At 35.7% G+C, this 26,382-nt stretch overlaps 1 protein-coding gene across 4 annotated transcripts in view; it reads left to right on the top strand.

Moving 5' to 3' along the window:
• RNF38 (ring finger protein 38) overlaps positions 1 to 26,382 on the top strand; it is a 220,708-nt gene that overhangs the window by 314 nt on the left and 194,012 nt on the right. The gene's annotated exons all lie outside the window — the stretch shown is intronic.

Below are 26,382 nucleotides of genomic sequence, written 5' to 3'. Positions count from 1 at the left end.
GTAGAAAAGAAAAAAAAAGCGGAATGAGAAGTGTAGGGAATGCAGGGGAGAAGGAGTCTCCGCGTTTGCAGGGCTTTTAGAAAGAGTTTTAGGGTGAGGGAACAGGGCTGTGAATGATTCTGAAACTTTTCGGCCGGGGGCTCCGGCAGTACCTGAAAGCCTTTAGACCACCCGCCTGCCTCACCTGCTTCGCGCTTTCCAGCTCTTCCTCCCCTCTGCCTGGCTTAACCCTCCTCCTCCTCGTACTCTCCAACCCCACCCTACCCCTAGCAAAAACCTTCCACTTTAATTAATGCAAGACCTTCTTCGCTTTTGATGAGACCGCAATGAGTTTTGTCAGTTTCTTAAAAAAAAAATCCATCAAATGACTTTACCCCTAAATGAAAGTGAACACGTGCTTTCCAGCACGGTTTCCATAAGAAACCCAGCGGGCTACCACTTAAGACCACACCTTGAGAACCGCTGGACTAGAGGGCGGTCCTAGGAGGAAGAATGAAGGGGTCCAAAGAATAAGAAGTCAGTCCTACCAAGCGGGAATGAAGGAAGTTCGGTAGATTGGACACTGGTGTGTTAGGAAGGGAGAGAGGTAATGGGAGCGGTGACCCGGAGGGCGAGGTGAAATTTTCTTTTGGATTTTGGAGTGGGTTTTTTTTCCTGTTTTTATTGGGGGTGCAGCTTGAAGGGGGAGAGACTGAAGAAATCCTTTTTCTTGAGCAGATGGAAATGAAGAAAAAAAATGATTTGAAAAAAGTAGGGAAGAAAGGAAAAGAAGGCTTGTCTTACTTTAGGGGGGAAGAGAGAATGGGACAGAGGAGAGGGTCAGGGTGACTGATCCAGAGGAGAAGGGATTGAAAGTTGAGTAATAGATTTTTATCATCTTGAAAGTGTGGTAGACCGTGTGTTGTAGATTTAGTAGTTCTTTACTATATTGCCTTTTCCTGGAGTTCCCCTTGATTTGCTTTGATGGAACAGTGATCGGTGCTTTAAAAAAAAGTTCACTTCCTTCTCATACGAGGTTCAGTCTTTGTCAGTGCTGAAGATGAAAGAATAATTAGCAATTTCTTTAATTAGAACCCTGTTGTGCACGATTTATTGAAGTTAGCTGCTCTAACTATAAAGTACCCCCATACAGTTCATATTATGTTCGAATTTGGAGTTTTATGTAGGCAGTCAAAATTTAGGATCCTAAGTTAATTATTTTTCATATTGCAATAGTCTGATTCATAAATTTGCTAATTGTCCTCCAGCTAGACCCTTTTGTCTTTAATCCTAACATTTTTATGAAGAGTGTAGTATTAACAAATGGTAATTAACATTCATTAATGGCATCTGTGAAATAATTTATCTGTGATGTGTAGTCCTGAAATTTCATTAGAAATTTCCTGCTTCTGATGTTTGTTTTGGAGAGGAAGCGTTGTTACAATATACATCTTTAGAACTATTTGTCCTGTATTAGATATTGATTAGATTGTCATGGTAGGTCTCACTTTTCAACTATGACAAGTACTTCTGAGATTTTAAGAGGGTTGGCTAAGTCTATCATTTGATTTTAAACCTATATCATTTGTTTTTGAAACTAAAAGTCAGTCATTCCACAAGCATTTATTATTATAAGTGCCTATTGTATGCTGCATTGGGGACACACACAAAAAAAAGGCAAACAAAGTCTGCTAGAATTACTGTTTTGGAAAAATTCTCCTTTGTAAGAAGCTTATATAAGATCAAAACTATACAGTTGACCTTACTTATCACTGTGTTCATTTGAACTTAGGTTATGCTTAAAAGCTGAAAATTTATTACAGCATTATGTGTATTTGTATGTATGCCTACATATGAACACATATATACATATATACACCTGTATATATAAATAACTAATTGGAGAGATATAGTAAAGGATCTATAGAAATAATAAGGTATCTGGGGGGAAAAGAGAGAGAGAGAAGTAACTTTTTCATATTCCTGAACTTTAATTTTGTGTCAAAAGTAAAAAAAAATTTATTCACGTAATTTTCCCTCTAGTGAGTGGGCTGCATTTGTCTACAGTAATAGCTCTGAATCCCTCTGAGGTTAGAAGGGTGGTGTTCTAGATAGCACATTCTGGAAACATTTGCCCATTTTGTTAAGGGTTGTTATTTGTTTTTTTATCGTTTTTGAGGGGGAGGGGAGGGTAAGAAAATCTCTGCCCTCACAGGATTTTTTAGAAACAATAACAGTGTTTCTCTACAGCAGTTGGCACAGAAGAGCATGATTTTGCTAGCTCTGGGTGTAGTGGTGTAGTTGAACTGATGTTTTGTTAGTTTTCACTTTTATTATCTTTTGAAATATGTTTGAGAAAAGGAGATGGAAGGGTTATTCTTAGGTGCTCTTACTGATATTTAGACTGAATTTTTCTTTTCACCTTTCTATGGAGATGAACATAAAAATTAAACTGTTCTAACAGTGTCTGATGCTAAAACTAGGAGAATAAATCATCTAAATATCTTGTAACAGATTTGGACACAATTACATTCAAGTGGTTATCTCTACCTTTAATATTCTGATTATTTAGAGATTAGTTATGCTGATTGATAATGAACCATAAGGAGTAGGTAAATTATGCAGCAGGGACTGCTTTGGTTCTTGAAGACTTGACTAATCTAATAACATAAAGAAAGAGTGAACATTTAAGTGTTTGCTACAGATTCCTCGGCTTTTGTGGGATGTTTTCATCTGGCATGGTCTTCTGAATCTGCTGATGAAAAAAGGCAATAGGATGAAGGGGAAAGAGCACAGAGCTGAGGGTTAGGAAAACTGAGTTCTGGTCTTTAGTTTGCATCGACCAGCTACTTTATTTGTGTGGGTGTCTTTTTCCTCATCTGTAAAATTAAGAAAGTAGATGTCTAAGAATGCTTTTCACGCTGAAATTGTAGTCTTCACAAGATTACGGCCTTGAGGATGAGCCTCTCAACTCCCAGATGATCAGGTTATGTGGGGTTTAGGAAGAGACTTGGACCTGAACCTGAGGTGATAACTGTTGCTCCCTCTTTCTCAGCTATTCTTAACACTAATCTGGTCCTGAGAACACCAGAACTTCCCTGGACATTCTCTATGGAAAGATTGATTTCAGAGATATCAAAATTTCTTAAAAACAGACTATTTAATAGATATGGTTAGGTTGGAGATGGCCTAGTCAGATGGAATTAACAAGTAATACAGATAATTTAGAAAAAATCATCAATTGAAAGTTGGCTAAGATAATGGGTACATTTTTGGATAATTAAAATAAATACGTTTTGAGGTCTTATGTTCAAAACTTTAGGAACTTTAAAATGTAATATTTTAAGTGAGTATTTTGAACTGGCAAGATACTGAACTGTTTTCATTAAATTGTAAACCCTGTAGGACCATACCCAGAAGGTATTTATGAACTTATATGAATCATAGAATTTCAGAGTTAGAAATGACCTCAGAGGTTACCTACTTTAACTATTAACTGAAGCATGTATCATTTCTATGGCATCCTCTATAAGTGGTCATCTGGTCTCTGCTTGAAGATATTCAGTGATGAGGAACTCATTCCACTTTACTTATTCACTAAGCTCATTGAAACAGGTGTTATATCAGAAAAATCTTGAGCTGAAATCTTCCTCTTTTATCTATCTTTTACCAACCGGTCTTAGTTCTGCCGCTTTGGACTGAGCAGAATATGTCTAGTTCCACTTCCAAATGACAGTACTTCAAATATTTTAGTACGTAATTATATTCTATCCCTTCCCCCTACCCTGATCATGCTTTTCAATTTTTAAAAACAAAGTTTTGTTGATATTTGTTTTCATATCATCATTTGTTTCTCCCAGGATCTCTCACTTTGAGAACCATTCCATATTACAAGTAGTATTTTTTTAAGACAAAAAGGGAAAAGAACAGGAAAAAACAGCATAACTGATCAATGCTTCAAAAAAGTTTGAAAATATGTCCAGTGTACAACACTTATATACCTCCCATTTCTGCAAATCGGTGGGGCCTCATCTCTTCTTTTGAGCCATTCTTTGTTCCTTATAATTTTGCAGTATTCACTGTTGATGTGTGTGTATTTTTCCATTTACATTTTTGAGGTCATGTATATTGTTTTCTTGGCTTTGCTTACTTCAGTCTCTGTCACTTCATGTAGATGTTTTCTATCCTTCTCTGTATTCATCACATACCTCATTTCTCACAGCACTCAGAAATATTCCTTTGTATTCATGTACCACAGTTTGTTTAGCCATTCCCCAATTGATGGGCATCTACTTTGTTTCTAATTCTTTGCTATAAAGAAAAAGCATAACATGCTTTTCTTCAGGTGAATTGTCTCTAGTTTAATACTGTGTTTCTCCATGCTGGCTACCCTTCTCTGGAAACACTCAAGCTTATCAATATTCTTGCTAATAGGTGTCTAGGCCAGACCACATCTGGAATATTATATTCAGACAGGGATGGAATATAGTTTGACCATCACTAACCTTCTGCTGGACCCTATACTTTTACCATTGCAGTTGAAGATCAAATTAACTTTGTTGCATTAACTCATTCAGCTCTGCTAAAACGAGCAGGTTTTTAGCATGTGCCCCTCACCTAGTACACGCAAGATTTATCTTTTGAACCTAAGTGCTAGGACTTTACTATTAAATATCTTGTTTGCTTCTGTCTTATGAATATCTTTTTTAGGGTTAGGGTTAGAGTCAGAGGTGTGAATTTAAGGTTAGAGTTGGATCTTTTTTCTTCTCATTTTTTTTTGGAGGGGGGAGGGCAGGGCAATTGGTGTTAAGTGACTTGCCCAACGTCACAGCTAGTGTGTCAAGTGTCTGAGGCCGGATTTGTACTTAAGTCCTCCTGACTCCAGGGACAGTGCTCTATTCATTGGGCTACCTAACTGCCCCTTTCATCTCATTTTTTACAAATTAGTCATCCCTCTAGGCTTTTTGTCATCTCCAGATTGGACAAGTATGTTCTTTTTATCTTTATTTCACCTTTGACACTAGGTATGTGGACTTGAGCCTCTTGGCTAGAAAATGGAGTCACTACTACCCATATGTAGTACATGCTTCCTAAGGTTAATAAGGAGGCTTAAATGGGATGATGTCAGTTATTACTTCCATCACTTTTATTTGTCCAAATCATTGGTAGTAATGTTGGTCCTCACACAGGACACTGAATTTCCTGTTTCTTGACATTTTCCCATCCCTGGAATTCTTTCCTTCATCATTTCTATCTCTTGGCTTCCCTGTTTCCTTCAAGTCCCAGTTAAAATCCCATCTACACAAAAGAAACCTTTGCTGATTTCCCTTAGTGCTAGTAGGTTCACCTCTGCAATCATCTGTATCTTGTTTGTACATAGTTGTTTGTGTGTTTTCTCCCCCATTAGACTGAGTTTCTCAAGAGCAGGGATGATTTTTTGCCTTTCTTCATACTTCCAGAACTTAGTGCAATGCCCGGCACATAGTAGGTGCTTAATAAATGCTTTTAACTTGATTTGTAAGCCATATCTTTTTCTCATTCTTATTCATTCTTCTTGTTTGGGCTGTGCACAGCTGATTCAGGAATAATTTTCACATCAGTAACGTCTTCCACTAAGACTTTTGGGACACCCTGTATTTTATTCCTTATGGTTTTATTTGGTGTTCACCATTCTTACCACTATTTTAAAAGATGAGGTAAAGTAGGCATCTTTTTAGTAATCAGTTGTGTACTTTTTGTCTTGGAGCCACATCCAAGTTCATGGAATTTGTCTTTTTTTTAAATTATAACTGGAACACTTCCTGCAATTGCTCACAAATCTAAAGAAACAATAGTTTACTAATCATATTTGTAGGTTCATTCAATGACCTGTGATGTAATGTATTTAGATACAGGTTTTAGTTTCCGTTTAAACTTTCCTACTGTAGCCTTTTCAGTGTAAAGACTGATCTCTCAGTTGGAGTGGAGAAGTTATCCCTTCCCATTGTAATGTGTTATCATTAACCTATTCCTTCCATGCCATGGGCTTATCCTATCCTTGGTATTCCTTCCATGTACTGCCAACTCTGGAAGCTTGGCATGGGACTGAGGCCCGAATTCTAGAACAGACTGTTAAAATGGCTAGTTTGTGAGACTGATTGTAAAAGGTTTATTATATATATTTGAGATAGTAGAATGATTCATTGAATTTTCTTCCAGAGAAAGCTCATCATCTCTTAGGCATAGTTCTTACACATTTGATATTGAGTAAGCATTGGTTTGCTTTCTTTTAGCTGATACTGTATTTTCTTAGTTTTAAAAAAAACTATATTATCCTTTCAAAATGAAATGGTATTTGTCTTAGTTTATTATATTATTTCTCTTTTATTTTAAACTTTTATTGGATGTCTTTTTTTGAAGGCCTCCCTCACACTTAATCTCCAAAAAGGATTTATGAAAGATTTTGGTAGGAATTCTAAAATGAAAAAGGTTGGAGTGGTTTGATCAGTTTAGAAGGAACAGTCTTGCTGAAATAGTCATTGAGCTGCGAAAAGAAGAATTTAATTTTTTTGTCTTTCTCTTTTTGGTTAGTAGCTTTAAAACATCATGATCTTGTGTTATTAAAGAATAAAAAGCTTGTATCTAAAAGATATTAAAACCTCATTAGTTAGCATTGGAATCAAGAGGTCAAGTAAGTAAAATGTATTAATAATTTTTTCAGACTCACAGGGCCATGTGGAAGAGTATATGTTGTATCACTCTTCCCCCCTTCCCCCTAGAATGTTTGCTCTTTGATGGGAGATTCATTTCCTTTTTTTTTGTCTTTGTAGCCCTGGTGCTTACACACAGTTGGCACTTAATAAATGTTGAACTTTGTTTAAAACAAATCACTGATTACAGAGCAGCTGTGCTCCTAAGGCATTATGGATGGTGACCCCAAAAGATCAGAATTATTAGATTATATTGTATAACATTCATAATATTAGTGATGAAAAATAAATGCTAATTGTTATATCAATACCATAAATTGTTAATAACAGTGATATGGCAACAACAACATTCATATAGTGTTCCATGCACCGTGCTAAGTACTTTATAGTTGTTATGTCCTTTGGCCCTTACAAACACCCTGGGAGGTAGGTGTAATAATAATAAGAGTGATACTAATAGCTAACATTTATATAGAGTTTACCATGTGCCAGGCACCATGCCACCTGCTTTACAAATATTATCTCATTTGATCCTCACAGCAATCCTGGGAGGTAGGTATGGTTATTATCCAATTTTGCAGGTGAGAAAACTGAGGCAAACAGATAGTATGTGACAGGGTCACAAGCTAGTATTTATAATTGTATAAAATGGGTTTTCTTGTTACAGTTATTAATATTAACAATACTAGCACATTTATATAATGCTTTGCAGTAATAAAGTACTTCTCATTTTCTCAAAAATAAAGTATTTTCTCATAAGTTTTCTCATTTTGTTCTCAAAACACCTCTGTAAGGTAGATGGTAAAAGTTCTATTTAACCATGTTTTACAGGTGGAGAAACTGATCAGAGATTAAAGTATTTGGCTGTAGTTCTCTTCCCCCCTTGCCCAAGATTGGAGCCTTGGTCTTCTAATTCCAGATCCAATGACCTCTGAATAGGTTATAGAAATAGGAAATAGAAAAGATCAATAACTCTCTGAACATTATAAATGAGGCAACTGGAGAAATATATATGTGTATATATATCATATATAAAGAATATTCTTTAGTTTTGACTCAAATTCTTTGTGCCCATCATGGTTTTTGTCTTGGCAGCAAAAAGTCATTTGGTTTCTTTGCAGGGATAGCAATGTGGTGTCATGAATTAATTTGATTCAATATTTTTTATTTTTGGAGAAACAAACTGACAGTCATTTCAGAAGTGACATTTCATTTGAGATTTGCAAAAGACATAGAGAGTCCATTTTATCTGTTTGTAAATAGAAATGGATTGAACAGTTTGTCTTTTTACCTTATGTTTTTATAAATTTGCCCATAGACCATGACTTTGATAGCTTAATTGTTGGGGAGGTCAGGAAAATCTGAGTTCAAATCCACCCTTAGATACTTACTAGCTGTGTGACTCTGGGCAAGTTACTTAACTTCTGTCTGCCTTAGCTTCTTCACCTGTAAAATGAGAATAATGATAGCACCTTCCCCCTGGAGTTGTTGTGAGGCTCAAATAAGATAATATTTGTAAAAAAATGTGCTTAACAAAATGCATCACATGACAGGTGCTATATGAATGCTCATTCTCTTCCTCCCCTTCCCCTTAATTGGAAAGCCTGATTTTCTTTTTGGATTTTTGAACTACTTTCTTTATTTGCATCATACCATTCTTTTTTATACAGATATCTCTTCTATGTACTAAATTACTCTTTTGATTGTTCTTTGGCTTTCTCATTGGGAACTGCTTACTTCTGCTACCCTGCTACGGTAGTCGGGTGATTGGGCCTATAGTTCAGGGAGGGGAAGACCTGATAGCTCTTCACAATTATGTTTACCCTTTTCATACGCTAATAACCAGTGAGGGGGAGGGCTAGATTTTGTGTGTGTGTATTTGTTTCTGTCTTTCTGTCTGTCTCTCTGTGCCAGAATTCAGCCTGTGTATTACAAAAGCCCACGAAGGAATAATGATCATTAGTCTAGCTAATTAGTAGATGATGACTTGGTATTTCTCAAAACATTGGTTTTTATATTTAAGGGTCATCAAAAACACTTAGAAAAGGAGTTTTTAAACTCTGGTTACATTTCATTGAGAACAAGAACAGCAAATGTAAGTAAAGCTTATAAATTTTTTAGACTGACAGAATGATGGAATATCACACAGCTAGACTGAACTTTAGGAATAATTTCATCTAAGCATTTTCTAAGGAAACTGAGGCCTTGAGAATTGAAGCCCAAGGTTGCAATATTAAATGACAGTTCTAGAAGTATGGGTACATGTTGCAAAGAGATACTTTAAATGACTTTGTGTAAGAAAAATCTTCCTAACAATTAGAGCAATTCTAAAGGCGGGTTAGGTTGCCTCTGGAGGTAATAATTTCCTTTCACTGGAGGTCTTGAAGCAAAAGTTAGATGATGGCGGGTGGCTAGGTGTCCCAGTGAATAGAGCACCGGCCCTGGAGGACCTGAGTTCAAATCCGACCTTAGACACTTAAGACAAAACTAGCTGTGTGACCTTGGACAAGTCACTTAACCCCAATTGCCCTCCAAAAAAAGCAAACAAAAAAGTTAGATGATCACTTATATATGTTATTGAGGGGACAGACTCTGGTTGTCCTTTTCAGTTCTCAAATTCTGTTACTATAACAATAACAGTAGTAACAAGAGCTAGCATTTATATAGCACCTTATGTTTTACAAAGTATTTTACGAATGTGATCTCATTTGATCCTCACAACAACCCTTGGAGGTTGGAGGTACTGTTTTTATCCCAATTTTCCAAATTAGGAAACTGAGGCAGTGATTTGCCAGGGTCACACAACTAGTAATTGCCTGAGGCCAAATTTGACATCAGGTCTTCCTGACTCTAGATCCAGCTTTCTCTCTGCCATGCCACTTCGCTGCCTCATGGGATTCTTTGTCTTGTGCTTTTCAAAATTATATCATCAAAAATGTTTGTTGTCTTCATTAGATAGAATTTAAGCTCCTTGAGATCTGGTTTTGTCTATCTTATTTAGCATGGCTCTTGGCATATAGTTAAGTGTTTACATTCTTTTCATTCAAAAGTGGTATTTTCAATAAAACATTATATACATCAAGTTTTTGTGTGTGTCTGTAAGATGTGTATGTCCAGTGGGCTGCCTAAAAATGTATATCAAAGAAGGCATTGATAGATATTTCAGGAATCTTGCCCCTCTCTCCAACCTGAATTCAAATCTAGTATCAGACATTAACTGTGTGACTCTGGGCAAGTTACTTAACCCCTCTTTGCCTCAGTTTCCTCAACTGTAAATTAAGGACACTGTAATAACATCTACCTCCCAGGTTGTTGGTATCAAATGAGATAATGTTTGTAAAGCACTTAGTGCAATGCCTGACACATAGTAGGCACTTAATAAATGCTCATTTTCTTCCTTTCCTTCTAAGGGAGTCTCAGATTCATACTTTGAAGAGAGTTTGGGGGAGTAGGAGAAAGGACCATGAGACACAATGTTCTTTTCTCTAGTCTCTGAGAGGGATACTGGATTAAAATTATATCTACAGTATTCTTCCCTCCCCCCCATTTTTTTTTTTTACTCTTTTAGGATCATTATTTTAGATTAAAAACAAAAACCATTGCCTGGTGCTACCTTTTAAAGAGAGGAAGAAAAGTTATTTCAAATTTATACCAGCAGGTGTAATTTCTTCCTCTCAAATACTGTTTACACAAAACACCATGCAATCGAATAGCAAACAAACCCATTTATCTAAGCAGGAAACCGGGGACATGTTGAAGAGTTGGCTTCCCCTACAAGTTTATAGTTTCTGAAGTCCTTCTCTCCCTATGTGTCTGGAGCCTGTCTGAAAGAGAGTCTGAGACCATTTGTGTCTCTTCAAAACTTTTTCACTAACTGTCCCTCATGCAAATCCACAAATCTATAGCCTTTGTCAGCATTCTCTGTAGTTGTCTAGAGTCCACTGAATTCAAAACACCCCAGGCTTGAAAACCTGAGATACACTCAAGTAGGCATAGCCTACTGCTTTAACAAAAAAAACCTTTTAATTTCAAATTTTACTGACCATTATTTTAATATAACTTTCACTTTTTAAATTAACAAGTATTAAATTTCTCATCCTCCTACCTCCCCCACTTGCTGTTATTTTTAAATAGGTATTTTATCCACTGTCATAAACCTTTCCTTGCCAAATTTCTAAGAATTCAATAAATAAAATCATTTGACATTGTCAGTAACTTTACCAAATACAAAGGGTATTTGGTAAATCCTAGTTTAAAAACATCTTTGTTAGTGGTTAAAAGGAAACAATTTTTGTTAAAGTAAGAGATGGATCACATCAAACTCAGAAAGAAAGTCAGATGTAAAATGTTGTTTTTCTATATACACTGTAAATTAAAATGTAAGCAAAAGTTAAATGAATAATTATTTGCTTTACAAAACACTCATTTCACAAATTTATTCCCAATAGGATTTTCTGACCCACTCATTTGGCCTTGTGTTTTCATATACATCTGACTTAAATTTTTATCAATATCTTTTGTTTCTATGTAATTTTCATTTCCAAATACATCTGTTCCCTCCCCTTCCTAGTGAGCTAGCCCTTGTAACAACAACAAAGAAATAAGAAAAAAAGAGAAAAAAACCTGTTCAGCAAAACTAATCAGTGAATCAATTGAGTCTGACAGTATTATATGCTGTGTTCCATACTCATACTCTCCCACACCTGCAAGGAAGAAAGGAAGGAACATTTTCTCACATTTTTCAGGGACAAGTGTGGCCATATAACTTAATTTTTAAAAGTCTGATTTATAGACACTTTCTAGACATACCTGTTATGTACAGATGTTCCAGTACTCTGGAAAAACTCCAGATTCAAAAGGAAGAAAAAAGCCTGTCCTGAAGGGCTTCAAGATAAATTATGTACTTATCCTTCTTCCAGAAATTAAAAAATGGGTAACTTAAAATTATTCCACTGATTATTAAAGTTCATAATTTTAATATTATTTAATGACATTGAGTGATGACAATTGCTCCCATCTTTATACTTAGAGATTTTGACCAAAGGTCTAAATATATATTCTTATGAGCTGAAAGAACGGGACATAAAAAAATAAGTATATGTGTATATACTTCATAGGGTTGTTGTGAGGCCCTATATAAATGCTATCTATTATTATTACTAATTATTATAATATTATTACTAATATATTTTTAGCTTTAATGGAAGAATTGTGTTTATTTGTTAATAATAAATGCTATATACACATAAGTTAATGCTTATGGAGCAATTAAATAAAATTAATATTATTTTGTCCACCCTGTTCCTCAAAGCTGCAGTATAACTATTTAAATCTATCCAGAGTAATCACTATCACCATCACTACTGCTATAATGTTCCTTTTAAAATTGTAAAGTATCACCATCTTCCTTACATTGTAGGTTCTTTATCTAGGATCAGGAAATGGATTGATACACTAACAACTGACTTGGCAACCAGAAAGAAAAAAAAAAAGGTCAACATTATTGGAGTGAATAAAAAAAATTATGACTAAAAATTTGTAGGTCTGTATAAACCCTGCACTTGAGTTTGGTATTAAATTTCATATGGTAGTAAATTCTAAAAACCTTAGAAGAATTTGCTCATAAATGAAGTTGTTCAGTGAGTTTTCAATCATGTGCCACTCTTCCTGACCCCATTTGGGGTTTTCTTGGCAAAGACCCTGGAGTGGTTTGCCATTTCCTTCTCCAGTTCATTTTACAGATGAAGATACTGAGGCAAATGGGGTTAAATGACTTCCTCAGGATCACACAGCTAGAAGGTGTCGGAGGTCATATTTGAACTCAAGAAAATGAGGCCCCACCACTCTATTCACTTCACCCCTAGCTTCTCCATAAGTGAAGACAGCTGCTACCAGTTATACCATCATTAAGAACAGTGAGTATAGAGGTACATCTCTTAATATGATGGATATTAATAAATATTATCTAGGTGATGGATTAACTTGTCTGGAACTCAACATAATGGCAGACATAAATGTTACCTAGAGGTTGACCAGATTTTATATTTAACCACCGAAGATAGTTTGACATATGTGGTTATCAGAACTATTACTCCACTGAGAAACAGCTGTTTTCCTTTGTTTTTTAATTTCTGAATTTTGCTAGTGTTTTTCTCTTTAAAACCTTCCATTCAGGTATACTTTGAAGCTGGGTTTCTTTGGGGGTAAATATGTTGGTTTTTAAAAAAATAATAATTAATTAATTTCTTTTAGTACACAACATTCAGTTCCACAAGCTTTTGAGTTCCAAATTTTCTCCTCCTACTTCTACCCCCCCTCCCCAGTAGAAATCTGACACAAGTTCTACAAATACCTTCACATTAAACATTAGTCAAGTTGTGAAGAAGGATTATAATCAATGGAGTGAACAATGAGAAAGAAGAAATAAAGCAAAACAAAAAAGAGCAAGTAGTTTGCTTCCATCTGCATTCAGACTCTGTAGTTCTTTCTCTGGATGTGGAAGTCCCTTTCCATCATGAGTCTTTTGGAGTTGTCTTATAGCCTTGCATTGCTGAGAGGAGCCCAGTCTATCAAAGTTAGTTGTCAGAGATACAGTGTGTCTGTAATTGTGTACAAAGTTCTAGTTTTGCTCTCCTCACTCAACATCAGTTTATATAAATCTCTCCAGGTTATTATGAAGTCCGTCTGCTCCTCATTTCTTATAGCACAATAATATTCCATTACATTCATATACCACAACTTGTTTAGTCATTCCCCAATTGATGGGCATCCCCTTGATTTCCAATTCTTTGCTACCACAAAAAGAGCTGCTATAAATACTTTTTTATATACGGGTTGGGGTAGATATGTTTTAAACCACATAGATTTAAATTAGCCTTTAAGTTACTGCTTGTGTGTGTGTGTGTGTGTGTGTGTGTGTGTGTGTGTGTAACCCTAATATAGCTCAAATACCTTTAAAAAAATCTGCATACTTAGGACTTTTGGGGGGCATTATACAAAAAACTAAAATAGTTTATACTATTTGAGGCTATATCCATTAGGAAAGAGTCTAGATAGAAAAAATGTCTTGCTGAGAATATTTGAGCCAGGTTGATGCACCAGGGGTGTCCAGGATGCATTAATTAAGTATCAAGAAGGTAACTAGAAGAATGAATTAATTGCCTTCATCACTCTAAGTTACTGCTAGAAAGAGGGTAGTATGAGCAAAAGCTTCTAGAACAGTTACATGTGGAATGTTGCTGGGAAGAGAAATTGTTCTGCCTCAGGATTTGTGTATTAGAGGTTAAAGGAGTTTGTAGACAGGAATTCATGTATGTGTGTGTATATGTGTGTATAGTTATAACTTTTTGGCACTATCCTCTTTCTTACTCCTCCGTAAGCTTATGTTCTTTTAGCAGCCTCTCTTTGTCTGGTTTGGCTGCATTGTCTTTGCAGTATCTTTCTCTTTCTGTTACCATTAATTTATTAGTATTTCTTTTATTCATAGGTACTCCGTATTAACAAGGTAATCTGTGTCACTGTGGGTATTAGGCAGATCATGGGAGCTAGATGAATGGGCATAAGGAGATAAGTCAGGATTGCTTCACAGAGAGATATGAAATAAAGACAAGAAGTTGAGGGTAGGGGTCTACCCCCCACATGGATAAGAGGCAAACCCATGAGAAATATTAATGGGCAGGTAGGTGGCACAGTAGACCGAATACCAGGCCTGGAGTCAGGAAGACTCACCTTTCTGATTTCAAATGTGGCCTCAGACATTTAATAGCTTTGTGACAAATCACTTAACCCTATCTGCCTCAGTTTCCTCATCTGTAAAATTAGCTGAAGATGGAAATAGCAAACCACTCTTGTATCTTTGCCAAGAAAATCCCAAATGAGGTCATGAAGAGACTGAACAACAACAAGCAAAGTTGATGGAATGAAGTCGACTAGCCTTGCCTGTATGTTAGCTCTCTGCCTGCCACCTCACTCATTATCTCTTTAAAAACGTTGTCATCATGAGCTCTAGAGTAATCCAGTGATATACTGTATTTTCTTTCTCATTCATACAATTGCAGTGTCTCACTAATTAGCTAGCGCCTCCCACCCCAATACTTTAAATTTTGCTTATTAATGAATGATAAATATTATTTATTTGATGAACTGAAGAAATCTCCTTTCCCTGTGGTAATTATGCTTATTTTAATATGGTTCAATAAATATTAAAATTGTTGAATATGTACAATTTGCACAGTGTAAGGGAAGGGATTCCAGCCCTACCTCAACACAGAAGACCCAGAAACTTCAAATGAGCCCATGAATAGTTAAAACTAGATGAATAGTTTAAATTAGAATTTTCTTACAACTCCATTAGGATTTCCTCAAATCCGACATTAGTATTAATGTTTAAAGAAATTTCCTAACAATTAGAGTTATGTGCAAGTCACACATGATTGCCATGAGAGACAATTGATTCCCTCTTTTTTGAAGGTTTTTAAGCAGGGCCTCTACAACTGAACACTTGTGTATTTTATAGTTTTTATATGGGTTGGATTACATAGCTACTGAGGCTCCTTCCAAATCAAATTTCCTAATTCTGTAATCCTGATTACTAAGTATATATAAAATGAGGCTTCTCTAATTTTCAGAAGAAAGTTCTCATCAGACGGCCCCAATTTTCTTAGAATGTAGGTAGCTGGGTCATTGAAGTATGGGGAATGGGGTGCAGTTGTTGACCAAGAGAGGAAGTTTGGACCAGTAATTTTCTAAAATGAGGTCAGGATGTGATGCAAAGTAGGCCTGTGAAAGAGCGACAAGGACTGAACTCAGGTCATGTTCCATGATTTTGTGCTGGGTAAAATTAACTTTATTTCATAACTTTGTTCAGCAATGCTTAGTAGTCTAGGAGCAAAAATGAATTCAGGTGATGAGGTTCCATAAATAAGGACCTGCAGAAAGTTAAGGAAGCAAAAGATTTAGATAGTATTTAATGAAATATAAAGTACTAGCCACTGGATCAAGGTGGGTGGGGAAGCTGGATTGGGAGGCCCTAGCCTCAAGGACCCTATCTCGGCTGTGGTGAAGAGTAGATTTAATGTGTAAGACAGTGAGAGAGGGAGAAGGAAGAAGGATAGGGAGAAGGTTATGTTGGGACATTGCTATTGAAAAGTTCTAGATCTTGGAAATGGTACAGTTCCAAGAGATATTGAGGTCTAAATTGTGATCATGTCAGCGTGGTTGGAGTTGAGCAGGTTGAGGAATATGTGGTCGGGTTTTTAGAGGGGTTGTTTGAAAGGAATAGTGAAGTTCATGAGGATGATATCAGGGAATGGAGTAGAGAGGAAGACCATAATTCAGGTACCAGAGTGATTGACAAAGTTAGAATATAATTTTAGAATATGTATACCCTAACCAGGAATTGACTGGCACAATCTTAGAGGGAATACAATGTGACTGTATTCCTGAAACTGATCTCTCTCTAGCTCCTGCTATTAATTTCCTATCTATAGACCCAGTATTTTCAGTTCAGATCAAGCAAATATGAACCATGTTTAAAATTCTCTTTAGTAAAGTCCAGCTGCCTAAACTCTTATCCTCACTGGCATGTATGTTAAGGCTACTCACCCTGATCCCTTGAGCCGGCCTGGATATTTTTTTAAATAAGTTTTTATTGATGTCTTCTGTTTTTACATTGTCACAGTTTTATAGTACCCTTCTCCCTCTGCTTCCCAGAGGGCCATCCAGTTAAACAAATGGCATTTTTTAAAGTCCCCCCCCCAAAAAAAGGAAAAATAATTAGCTGATCATTACATTGAAAAAAATCTGAAAACATGTGTAAGGAAGGGTTGGGTTCGAGGTGCCCCCTCATATCTCTTCATTTAAGTCATGCTTGATCTTTAGAATTTTGTTATAATCACTTTTTATCTTTTGATGTGTGGTTCTTTCCATTTGTATTGTTGTTAGTCCTCTATGAAATGATCAGAGTCTCAATGAGAGCTATAGCAATTTCTTTGCTCATCAGATGATTTGTTTTAGAAGTCTAAAAATATCAAGATGTGGGGGAAAGGAGGAGTAGGAAGAAGTGGAAAAAGGTCAGGAAAATTATTTTTCATTTTCTCCCTCCCACCCCTAAAAGAAAATAATAAAATGGAAAATTTGGGGAATGATTTTCTTTTAGCATAATGAAGTGTTTAATATAAAGAGCCCATATATTGCTGGTTGGCCTTTATTTCTAAAAAAAAAAAAGATGTCTAAAAACTATGCAGAAAGAAAATTTTAAAGTCAAACTCTGTATAGTATAAAATATTATGTGAAAAAGGCCTTACTTAATAAGTCAAAGGAGGAGGAGGAAATGGAGGGGGAAAACATTGATCAAAAGAGCTGAGGAAACAAAGACAGATTGGAGAAGATTCCATGTAACAAAAGTTGAATTAAATGAATTTTGGTGTTTTATTTTCCTATTCTCCCCATTCCTCCTAGCTTCCTTTTTAAAAATAATATTTTATTTTTTCCAATTACATGTAAAGACAATTTTTTTAACATTCATTAAAAACAATTTAAGTTCCAAATTTTTCTCTCTCCCTCCTTCCCCTTTTCCCCTTCCTAAAACAGCAAGCAATTTGATGTAGGTTATATATGTGCAATCATGTAGAACATATTTCCATATTAGTCATATTGTGAAAGAAGAAACAAACCAAAAGAAAAAAAAAGAAAGTGAAAATAGTACTTTTCAATATTCATTCATTCACCAACAATTTTTTCTCTGGATGTGGATAGCATTTTCAATTATGAGGCCCTTGGAATTGCCTTGGATCATTGTATTGCTAAGAAGAGCTAAGTCATTCATAGTTGATAATCACATAGTGTTACTCTTACTTTGAACAATGTTCTCCTGGTTCTGTTCATTTCACTTTGCATCAGTTCATATAAGTCTTCCCAGGTTTTTCTGAAATCATCCTGCTTGTAATTTCTTATACCACAATAATGTTCCATTACATTCATATACCACAACTTGTTCAACCATACCCCAACTGATGGGCATCCCTTCAGAATTTCCAATTTTTTGCTGCCACAAAAAGAGCTGCTATAAACATTTTTGTACATGTAGGTCCTTTTCCCTTTTTTTATGATCTCTTTGGAATACAGAGCTACTAGTGGTATTGCTGGGTCAAAGGGTATACCCAGTTTATAGCCCTTTGGGCACAGCTGCAAATTACTCTCCAGAATGGTTAGGTCAGTTCAAAATTTCGTGAAGAATACTAGCTCACTATCTAAAGCTGAGTGCTTACTAAATTAAAAAAAAAAGTTATTTTATCTTTGTTTTGTTAGATAAATTATATTATTTTTCTGTTCTCAAATTTCTAAGTATGTGAATGTGTGTGTATGTGTGTATATGTATATGTATATATATATATATATATATATATATATATATATATATATATACACATACATACATATATATGCCTAGGAGCAAGCAAATATCATTGTGCTCAGTCATGTCCTCAGTTTTAATTTTTTTTTCATTTATCTATGCTCCTGTGCCAGAACCATATGATTATTATTACTATTACTTTTTATCCAGAACTTCTAAGATATGAGCAGGCTGTGGCAAGAATTTCTTCTGCATTATTAGCTTTTCTGAATACAACTCCTGCTACAGCTAATAGTGGGTATCCCAAAAGTCTTAGTGCAATTGGAGTACCCTATATTAGCTGTAGCAGGAGTTTGTATTCAAGAAAACTTTGCCTCTTTCTATATCCCCATCAGTTAGAGTTAACCTGACACACAGTGGGCATACTTACTAAATGTTTATTACTTGAATGATTTGTTCCAATCATAGATCTGCGTGAGACTGGATTTTTTTTTAAGCTTTAACAGATTACAACTGCACTAAGACTTTTGGGACACCCTGTTTAATTACAAAGAAATGGTCTAAAAGGGCATCATTATTTTCAGACCCTTGTAAAGGACTCTGAAATGATGGTCGGGATAATTTTTTATTTTGGTTACAGTTTGCAACAAATCTGTTCCTATAATTTTTACTACCTCTCTCCTGGTTATGGAGACCTCTGTTTTTTTTTTTTTTGTTGTTGTTGTTGCCATTTTCAGGACTTCAGCTCCCCCCATTCCTTTTTACCACAAATAGTTCAGCAGTACTCCTTAGAAAAGCATACCTAAGGGGTGGCTAGTTGGCATAGTGAATAGAGCACCAGCCCTGGAGTTAGGAGAACCTGAGTTCAAATACAGCTTTAGACACTTGACACACTTACTAGCCGTGTGACCTTGGGCAAGTCACTTAACCCCAGTTGCCCTGCCTTTCCCCCTCCAAAAAGCAAGGAAAAAAAAAAGAAAAGAAAAGCATACCTAAAAGTCTCCAACTGTTCTCTGAAACAAAGTTTGGTTCAGGAACTTTGGAGGAAAGATTATATCAGTGACATCCTTCTCTTCCTTTTTTCCAAGTTTGAAGTACAAGTTTTCCACTTGTTTATTCCTAGGGGTGTGTGTGTGTGTGTGTGTGTGTGTGTGTGTGTGTGTGTGTGTGTGTGTGTGTGTGTGTGTTCTTTCAGGTTGCCCACCTATTATTAATGTGATTTATAGCAATGTACTTAGATTAAAACAGAGGACCATTTTAACAGAGCATTTAGATGTTTCCTGTAACGATACTCTGTACTGCCTCGTTCTCCCAGATCGAGGTTGCCCACATGTCCTGATCAGGATGCTAGGGTCTTTTTCTAATATTGTTGGCTTCAGATATCATTCTAGTATGTTTTCTCCTTTGTTAATCACTTAATTCCATTTAACCAATTAGTATCAATTAGCTTTTAATAAAATAATAATTAAAGATAATAGCCAACATTTATTTATATAATGCTATGTCTTGGCCACTGTGCTAAGAGCTTTACTATTTTATTATCTCATTTGATCCACAAAATAACCCTGGAAGGTGAGTGCTATTATTATCCCCATTTCACAGTTGAGGTAACTGAGGCAAAAAGTGTTTGAGGTCAGAATTGAACTTGGGTTTTCCTGAGTCCAGGCCTGGTGTTCTGTCTGCTGGGCCATTTAAGCTGCCAATTAAAGGAATATCTTATTTTGAAGATATAGAAAGAATAGAGACTATAAATATTCTCCCATATATTGGGGGCAGCACACAGTATACACTTCCCTCCACCACCCTGGTCCCTAAGGAGAGTGAGCTCAGACTTAACAAATGTGACATAGCTGGTGGTGAATGAAGCTGCATCTCTGTTACTACTGGTCTGGATTAAGCAGGTGTCTCAGTACCTCACTCTTAAGTGTCTGGTTTCTAACAAATCCCAGCATGGACTCCAGCCCCAAGATTTCTAGTGGTTTGCCTTCGTGACCTTTCAATGCTCACAAGGTCATAGACATTTCTAACACTCCACCTAATAGTAAAGAATGCACACGACAGAGACAGAAACAAAAGCAAGATTATGCGTTTTCGACTTTGTGCCAGCTACAGGTGACAGAGGACCTGAGGCACCTCCCCAACCCAGAGACCCACAACAGCTCCATCTCCTTGCCCGGTGACAGCCAGGTAGGAATGAGAAGGCCCTTGCTTTGGCTGTTGAATGCCTTTTGAACACATTCCAGTTCTGGCTTTGCAGCCAAGCACTGTTTAGTCTCTTCATCATGTTGGCAGACCAGAACCAGTTATAGAATGGCTCTGAATTGGGGAGTTGGCCCTTCTATTATATGTCATCATGTCTTTCTGGAAACAGGTTCCCCAGCCTCTTCCACATGGGGATTTTCTATCAACTGAGGTCATCAACTCCCAGTTACAATCAAATCATACATTTAGAACTGAAAGAGGCCTTCAAAATGAGCTGTTGTGTGACTCTTACTGTATCAGTTAGTTATTTTTTAAAATACTCATACGTTTTTTCCAACATACTTTGTTTCAAAGGTTCTCAAAAGTTTTAGTTTCAAGACTCTTTTATACTCAAAAAATTATTGAGGAACCCAAAGAACTTTTGTTTATGTGGTTTATCTTTTGTTATTTGCCATATTGGAACTAAAGCTAATAAAGCTTCAAAATAGTTATTCATTTAATAATAATAGTAAACCTACCATATGTTTATATAACATATTTTTAAGAAAAATAACTTTTCAAAGCAGAAATTTAATGAGATTACTTTAATATCTGACAACAGAAGACAGCTAGATTCTCATGTCTGCTTTTGCATTTAGTTTATTGTATGTTTTGTTTGAAGTATCTGAAGAAAATCCAGTCACATAGATCTGTGTTTGAAGTCAATCAATATTTATTAAGCACTCCCTATGTGCCAAGGAGTGTGCTAATTGCTGGGGATGCAAAAAGAAGTAAAACAAAAAAAAAAAGGCCCTGCCCTCAGGGAGTTTATAATCTAAGGGAAAAGGGAGAATTAATATCTTAATAGGTAAACAATGTCTTAGTATTATTATGAAAATAATTTTTACCTAAAATTCCCTCTGAAAGGGTCTTAGAGACCTTCAAGGGGTCCACAGACCACATTGAGAACTGTTGAAAGAACTGGTGGTCTTTATCATTAACCTAAATTTGAGAACCAAAGGCTGTGATGAGTCATCTAAAAATATTATATACCTATTGGTATATAATTCAATTGGTTTAATTCAAAGGTGCTAAAGTAGTGCCTCTTCTTTATTGAAGATTTTTATACTAAGGTATTTTGTTAATTGTCAGACAATATAATTTCTTTCCCATTTCATATCCACATCAACATCTTATCTTTTTTTCTTCATCTCTGTTGCCTAAATTCTGTCCCATTATTCTGGGTCCAGTTCAGTGATATCACCCAACTCCAAAAAGCTTCTCTGATCTTTCCCACTGTATATGACCTCTCTTTCATTTAAAAACAAAACGACAAACCAACCCTACCACTTTGGGTCTTTTATCATATTTTGTCTTTTACTATAACTTAGGGGACCTTGTCTTTTATATCCCCCATGGTTGTGGGCACTCTGAATATTTGTTGAATTGATTTGACAGTTAAGATTGATTTATTGACAAAAATAAATGAGATATCTTTCAACTGTATTGCTTGGTACTTTGCATTGATTTTATTTTATTTTATTTTTTTGTGTATGACTTTAGAAGATATATCCCGACTTTCATCATATTTGATAGACTACTAAAGAACATCACTGTGTTTTTTTTTTGTCTTAATCTGCTATCTTGAAACAAAATTATGGCTACTAAAAAGCATTTAAATAGTCACTACTTCTTTTCCATTTGAAAGACTGTAGGGAAATTTGGAATTTGGGCAAATGTGAAAGATAAGAGATAAAATCCTTAAGAGAAAAAAATCGTTAAACATTGTAAAACAAAGTTTATTTTCTACTACTCTCCATTGCCTAATTCTATACTTCATGGAATTACTAGCATATACAGTCAATGAGAAGTTATATATTAACAAATTGTCCACATTGCTGATTATCTGAGGCAAATATTTTCAAATTTGTGTTGCCTTTACTCTGCTTAATTAAGTACTGTTTTGTTGACATTATCCTTAGCTTTGTCTTACTTTAGCCCAGCAGGAGTAAGAAGAGGTTTTCAGCTAAAACAATTACCTTCCTGCAGGGAAGGTATGAACCGGCAAGTTTTTAGAGAAAGTCCACATTCAGCCTTTCTTCAGGCTGACCCTTTTTATCAATATGAGAGGCAATTCAGTCCATTCCCTGTTGATGAAGGTAGCAGTAGGTGGAGAGGCTGAAATGAGGAGTTAGTCTTTTATGGTTACATTATTTGGAAGAATCAGAAATTCAGAGTAGTAGACATTTCTATGTTGAAACATAAATACAAAACTACATTGTGAAGCCACTTAAATTATTTTTGGTTGTTTTTTTTTCCACCTAGAATTATCAGTACCATTATCTGCCCCTCCTTCATAATTTTGGATGGTAATGACCCACCTAGAATCAACATAAATTCTTTCTCAATGACATGCCTGACTTTGACCATAAATTAAAAACAATTTTATCTCATGTTGGCTAATTAATTGTGAGGAGGTTATGTTGAAAATATTTTCATTTCTGGGCTTAGATTTGCTGTTTGATTAGTTGCAGACTTCTCTGAGTTACTTGCTATTTCCCATGATTATATCTGTCTGTCTAGCTATTCATCTGTCCATCTATCTATACATATACATATATATATGTATATATGTATATAAGTTATGAGAAGACTTATTGTTAAAGCTCTCCTTGAGTTTTGGAATAGAAGTTGTTCATAATTACTCCTTTGCTTATAGTGATTGTAGTGATGCATATTATGTTCGATTAATTTTAACACCTTCTGTTTGATAAAATGAATTTTTAAAATCATTTCCTCTCAGCCTCAGTTTTTTCATTATAAAATAGGGGCCAGATAATCTCTAAGGTGCCTTGCTGCTCTAAATTCTTAACTTGGGGTCTATTAACTTGGGTTAAAATATAAAACGACATTTTGCTATTTCATTGTAATTGGCTTCCTTTGTAATTCTGTGTACTTTATTTTAGGTACTTAAAAATATTACTCTGAAAAGGTACCAGAGTCTTAGCCAGACTGCTGAAGAAGGGGTGGGATTTGTGACACTAAAAAAGATTAAGAGCCCTTCCCTTAGATCCAGAGATCTCTCCTTTGTGTTTACTCCAAGGAGATCAAAGACAGAAAAAAAGATCTAATATATACCAAAATATTCACAGCAGTGGTTTTTATGCTGGCAAGGACTTGGGAACAGCTGAACAAATTGTGATACCTGAATACAATAGAATATTACTACGTTTTAAGTGTGCACCAATGCTGAAAGAACTTGAAAAACTGTGTGTGTGTCTGTGTGTGTAGAGAGAATGAACAGTGAAAATAAAAATAAAATAAAAGTGAATGCTATATAATAATGATGTAGGTTGGTCTTAGAAAAGAAGTGAGAAAATGCAAGTCTTTCCCTTCACTGAGAGGTTGGGGACTATGCGGTAGAATGTTGGGTTGATGTGTTGGTTGCTTTTGCTGAACTGCCTTTTTTCTTTTTTAACCTTTGCTACCAGGGAATACTTGTTGGATAGGGGAGGAGAAAGGGCATGTTTGGAAAGAAATAATGTAAAAGCCAAAAGCAATCAGTCTTTTAAAAAGCAAAGAGAAATATATCCTCTGATAATCCTAGTCTTCTGGATAGAAAAAGAAACGCCATCATCTATATTATTTCCAAGTGAATACAAGATGAGATTTTTTTAGTTAGATTCAATCTTTTTCTATCTTAAATTCATTTCTTACATAAATTCAAATTCTCTTAGGCCTTCAATACTGATAGGGTACAGCCTTAAAGTGTATAAGCACAAAATATCTATCTGGATATCTATCCAGTCTTTGACTACGACCTCCAGCAAGTCACTTAATCTTTCTGGGTTTAGTTTCTCCATCTGTAAAATGAAGGGGTTGGATTAGATGACCTCTGAGATCTAGCACTAGTTCTATGCTCCCCTGATCATATTAATGGGTCAGTTATAGATTATTCTCAATGAATAGCCACCCATTTGCTGACTTGTAGAAATAGCAATTAAATGAATTATCACTGCTTGAAGGATCCAAGCATTATGGTCCACTTTAATGGAAGATTCAAATTAATTTTTCACAGATATTTAAAATGTGAAATTTATGCTGCTCTGTGGGAGTTGCTGGAAAAAAGAAATTTGCAATAAGTGTCCTATATGGTCACTATAGTAAATATTTTGCACAGTAAGGGAAAAAATACTGTAAAATAATATATTAAAAATACTAGCATTTATCCAGTTTAATAAATTAAGGCAGAGGAGAAACCATGAAAAGAATTTCTAAAATCATGAAAGTTATGGATAAATTGAATGTGGATTTACTGAATATTGGAATTGAGAGACCTCCTTTGAAGCCTGAAAGAAGTTATAAAATGATGTTAAAAGAAGTTCTGCCATACACAGTGATTACTAAATTTTGAAACCTCAAATTGGAAATGCAATATGCAAATACAGTACAATACAATACATAACATAGTATACAAATACAATACAACATACAATACCCAAATAGAAAATACAAAGAGATTTAAGAAAGGTTTATACACATGGATAATAGAGATTTATGTCATAAATAGATAACTCCATGGTAGCACTACTGTGAACTATCCTGGTACATCAAAATTGGAGGTCACATACTGGATTGTTTCATTCTGTTGGAGGTCAGATACTGCTGACCTAAGACAACAAAGATGTGTGATGGTAAATGTTTAACAACCAGCCCTCCAGAAAAAGAAAGTATGCATGACACGTTTAAATTTAATCAGCATTGTTAACATTTTATGCATCACTTTCCTAAGTCTAGACAATTAACAGTACAATAAATGAAGCCCTAACCTATAGCATAGGCTGATTTTTGAGGTATAAATGCTCACACTAAAATTTAGTAATCAGCTATTGTAATCCATGGCTCCAGCATCTTACATTCTTTCTTAACACTAAGAACAGGCATGCGCATGCACGCGCGCACACTCACATGCATATACACACCCACACACACCCCTTTATCATATCATTGATTCAGTCATGTTAAGGACAGGGTCTGTGCTATATATATCATTCTATCATCAACATTACCTTGAATTAGAATAATATTAATTAGCCCACAATTATGTAATGCTTTTAGATCTGGAAAAATACTATATGTTATATTATTTTATCCTTGAAACAAGGTCAGACATGGTGTACTAGACAGAAAAACTGGCCTTGAAGCCTGGAAAACTTGGGTTCAAGTCCTGTTTCTGACATATACTAGACATGTGACCCTGGACTAGACACAACTTCTCAATCTAATAAACATTTATTAAGCACAATGGCTCTATAGACCTTCAGTTTGATAGTCTAATACTTCTCTCTCACACTTTCCTTTGGAGCCTCCCAACACTGAACTAGCTCTGGTAATGTATGCATCAACCTCATATCAATGTGTCCATCCCTGGAAAGTGTCCTTCCAAGGTAAGTGAACTTATCCACAGTATTCAAGACTTCCATTTGCTGTAATCTATGGTACCACATATGGATGGTGTGGTGCTGGCTGGTGGAACACCTGTATTTTCTTGGTGTTAATTGTTAGGCCAAAGTTAGCACAAGCAGAAGAGAATCAATCCACACTTTGTTGGATCTCAACTTCAGAGGCTGCATTGAGTGCACAATCATCTATAAATGAAAAATAATGCACCAACTCTCCCTCCACTTTAGTCTTGGCTTGCAGCCTTTTCAAGTTAAATAATTTACCGTCAGTGCTAGTTCATCCTCATTGAAGGTGTCTGACACATTGCTGAAAACATCATGCCAAAAAGCATGGGAACAAGCATACAACCTTGTTTCATTCTGTTGGTGACTGGGAAATTTTGAGAGCATTGTCTATTATCCACAACCCTGGCAAGCATAACATCATGAAACTGACATATAATGCTGATGAACTTCTCCAGACAATCAAATTTTTACATAACTTTCCTTAAGCCCTCATGACTGACAGTATTAGAGGCCTTGGTCAGATTGTTGTCCATAAATGTTGTGCACAGACCTCTGTTCTGATCCTGGCATTTCTCCTGGAATTGTCAGGCAGCAAACACCATATCCACTGTTCCTTGGCCCCATCTGAAGCCACACTGCCTCTCAGGTAGATGACGTTTTTCCAAGTGAAAGATCAGCCTGTTAAGGAAGACTCTGACAAGAATCTTTTTTT

The sequence above is a fragment of the Petaurus breviceps genome, unplaced genomic scaffold (assembly GCF_028583685.1).
Source record: "Petaurus breviceps papuanus isolate PSGF00001 unplaced genomic scaffold, PetGlider_PUasm1.0 175, whole genome shotgun sequence".
NCBI lineage: Eukaryota > Metazoa > Chordata > Mammalia > Diprotodontia > Petauridae > Petaurus > Petaurus breviceps.
The sequence above is the reverse complement of the archived record's forward strand: the minus strand, read 5'-3'. Positions and strand labels throughout refer to the sequence as shown.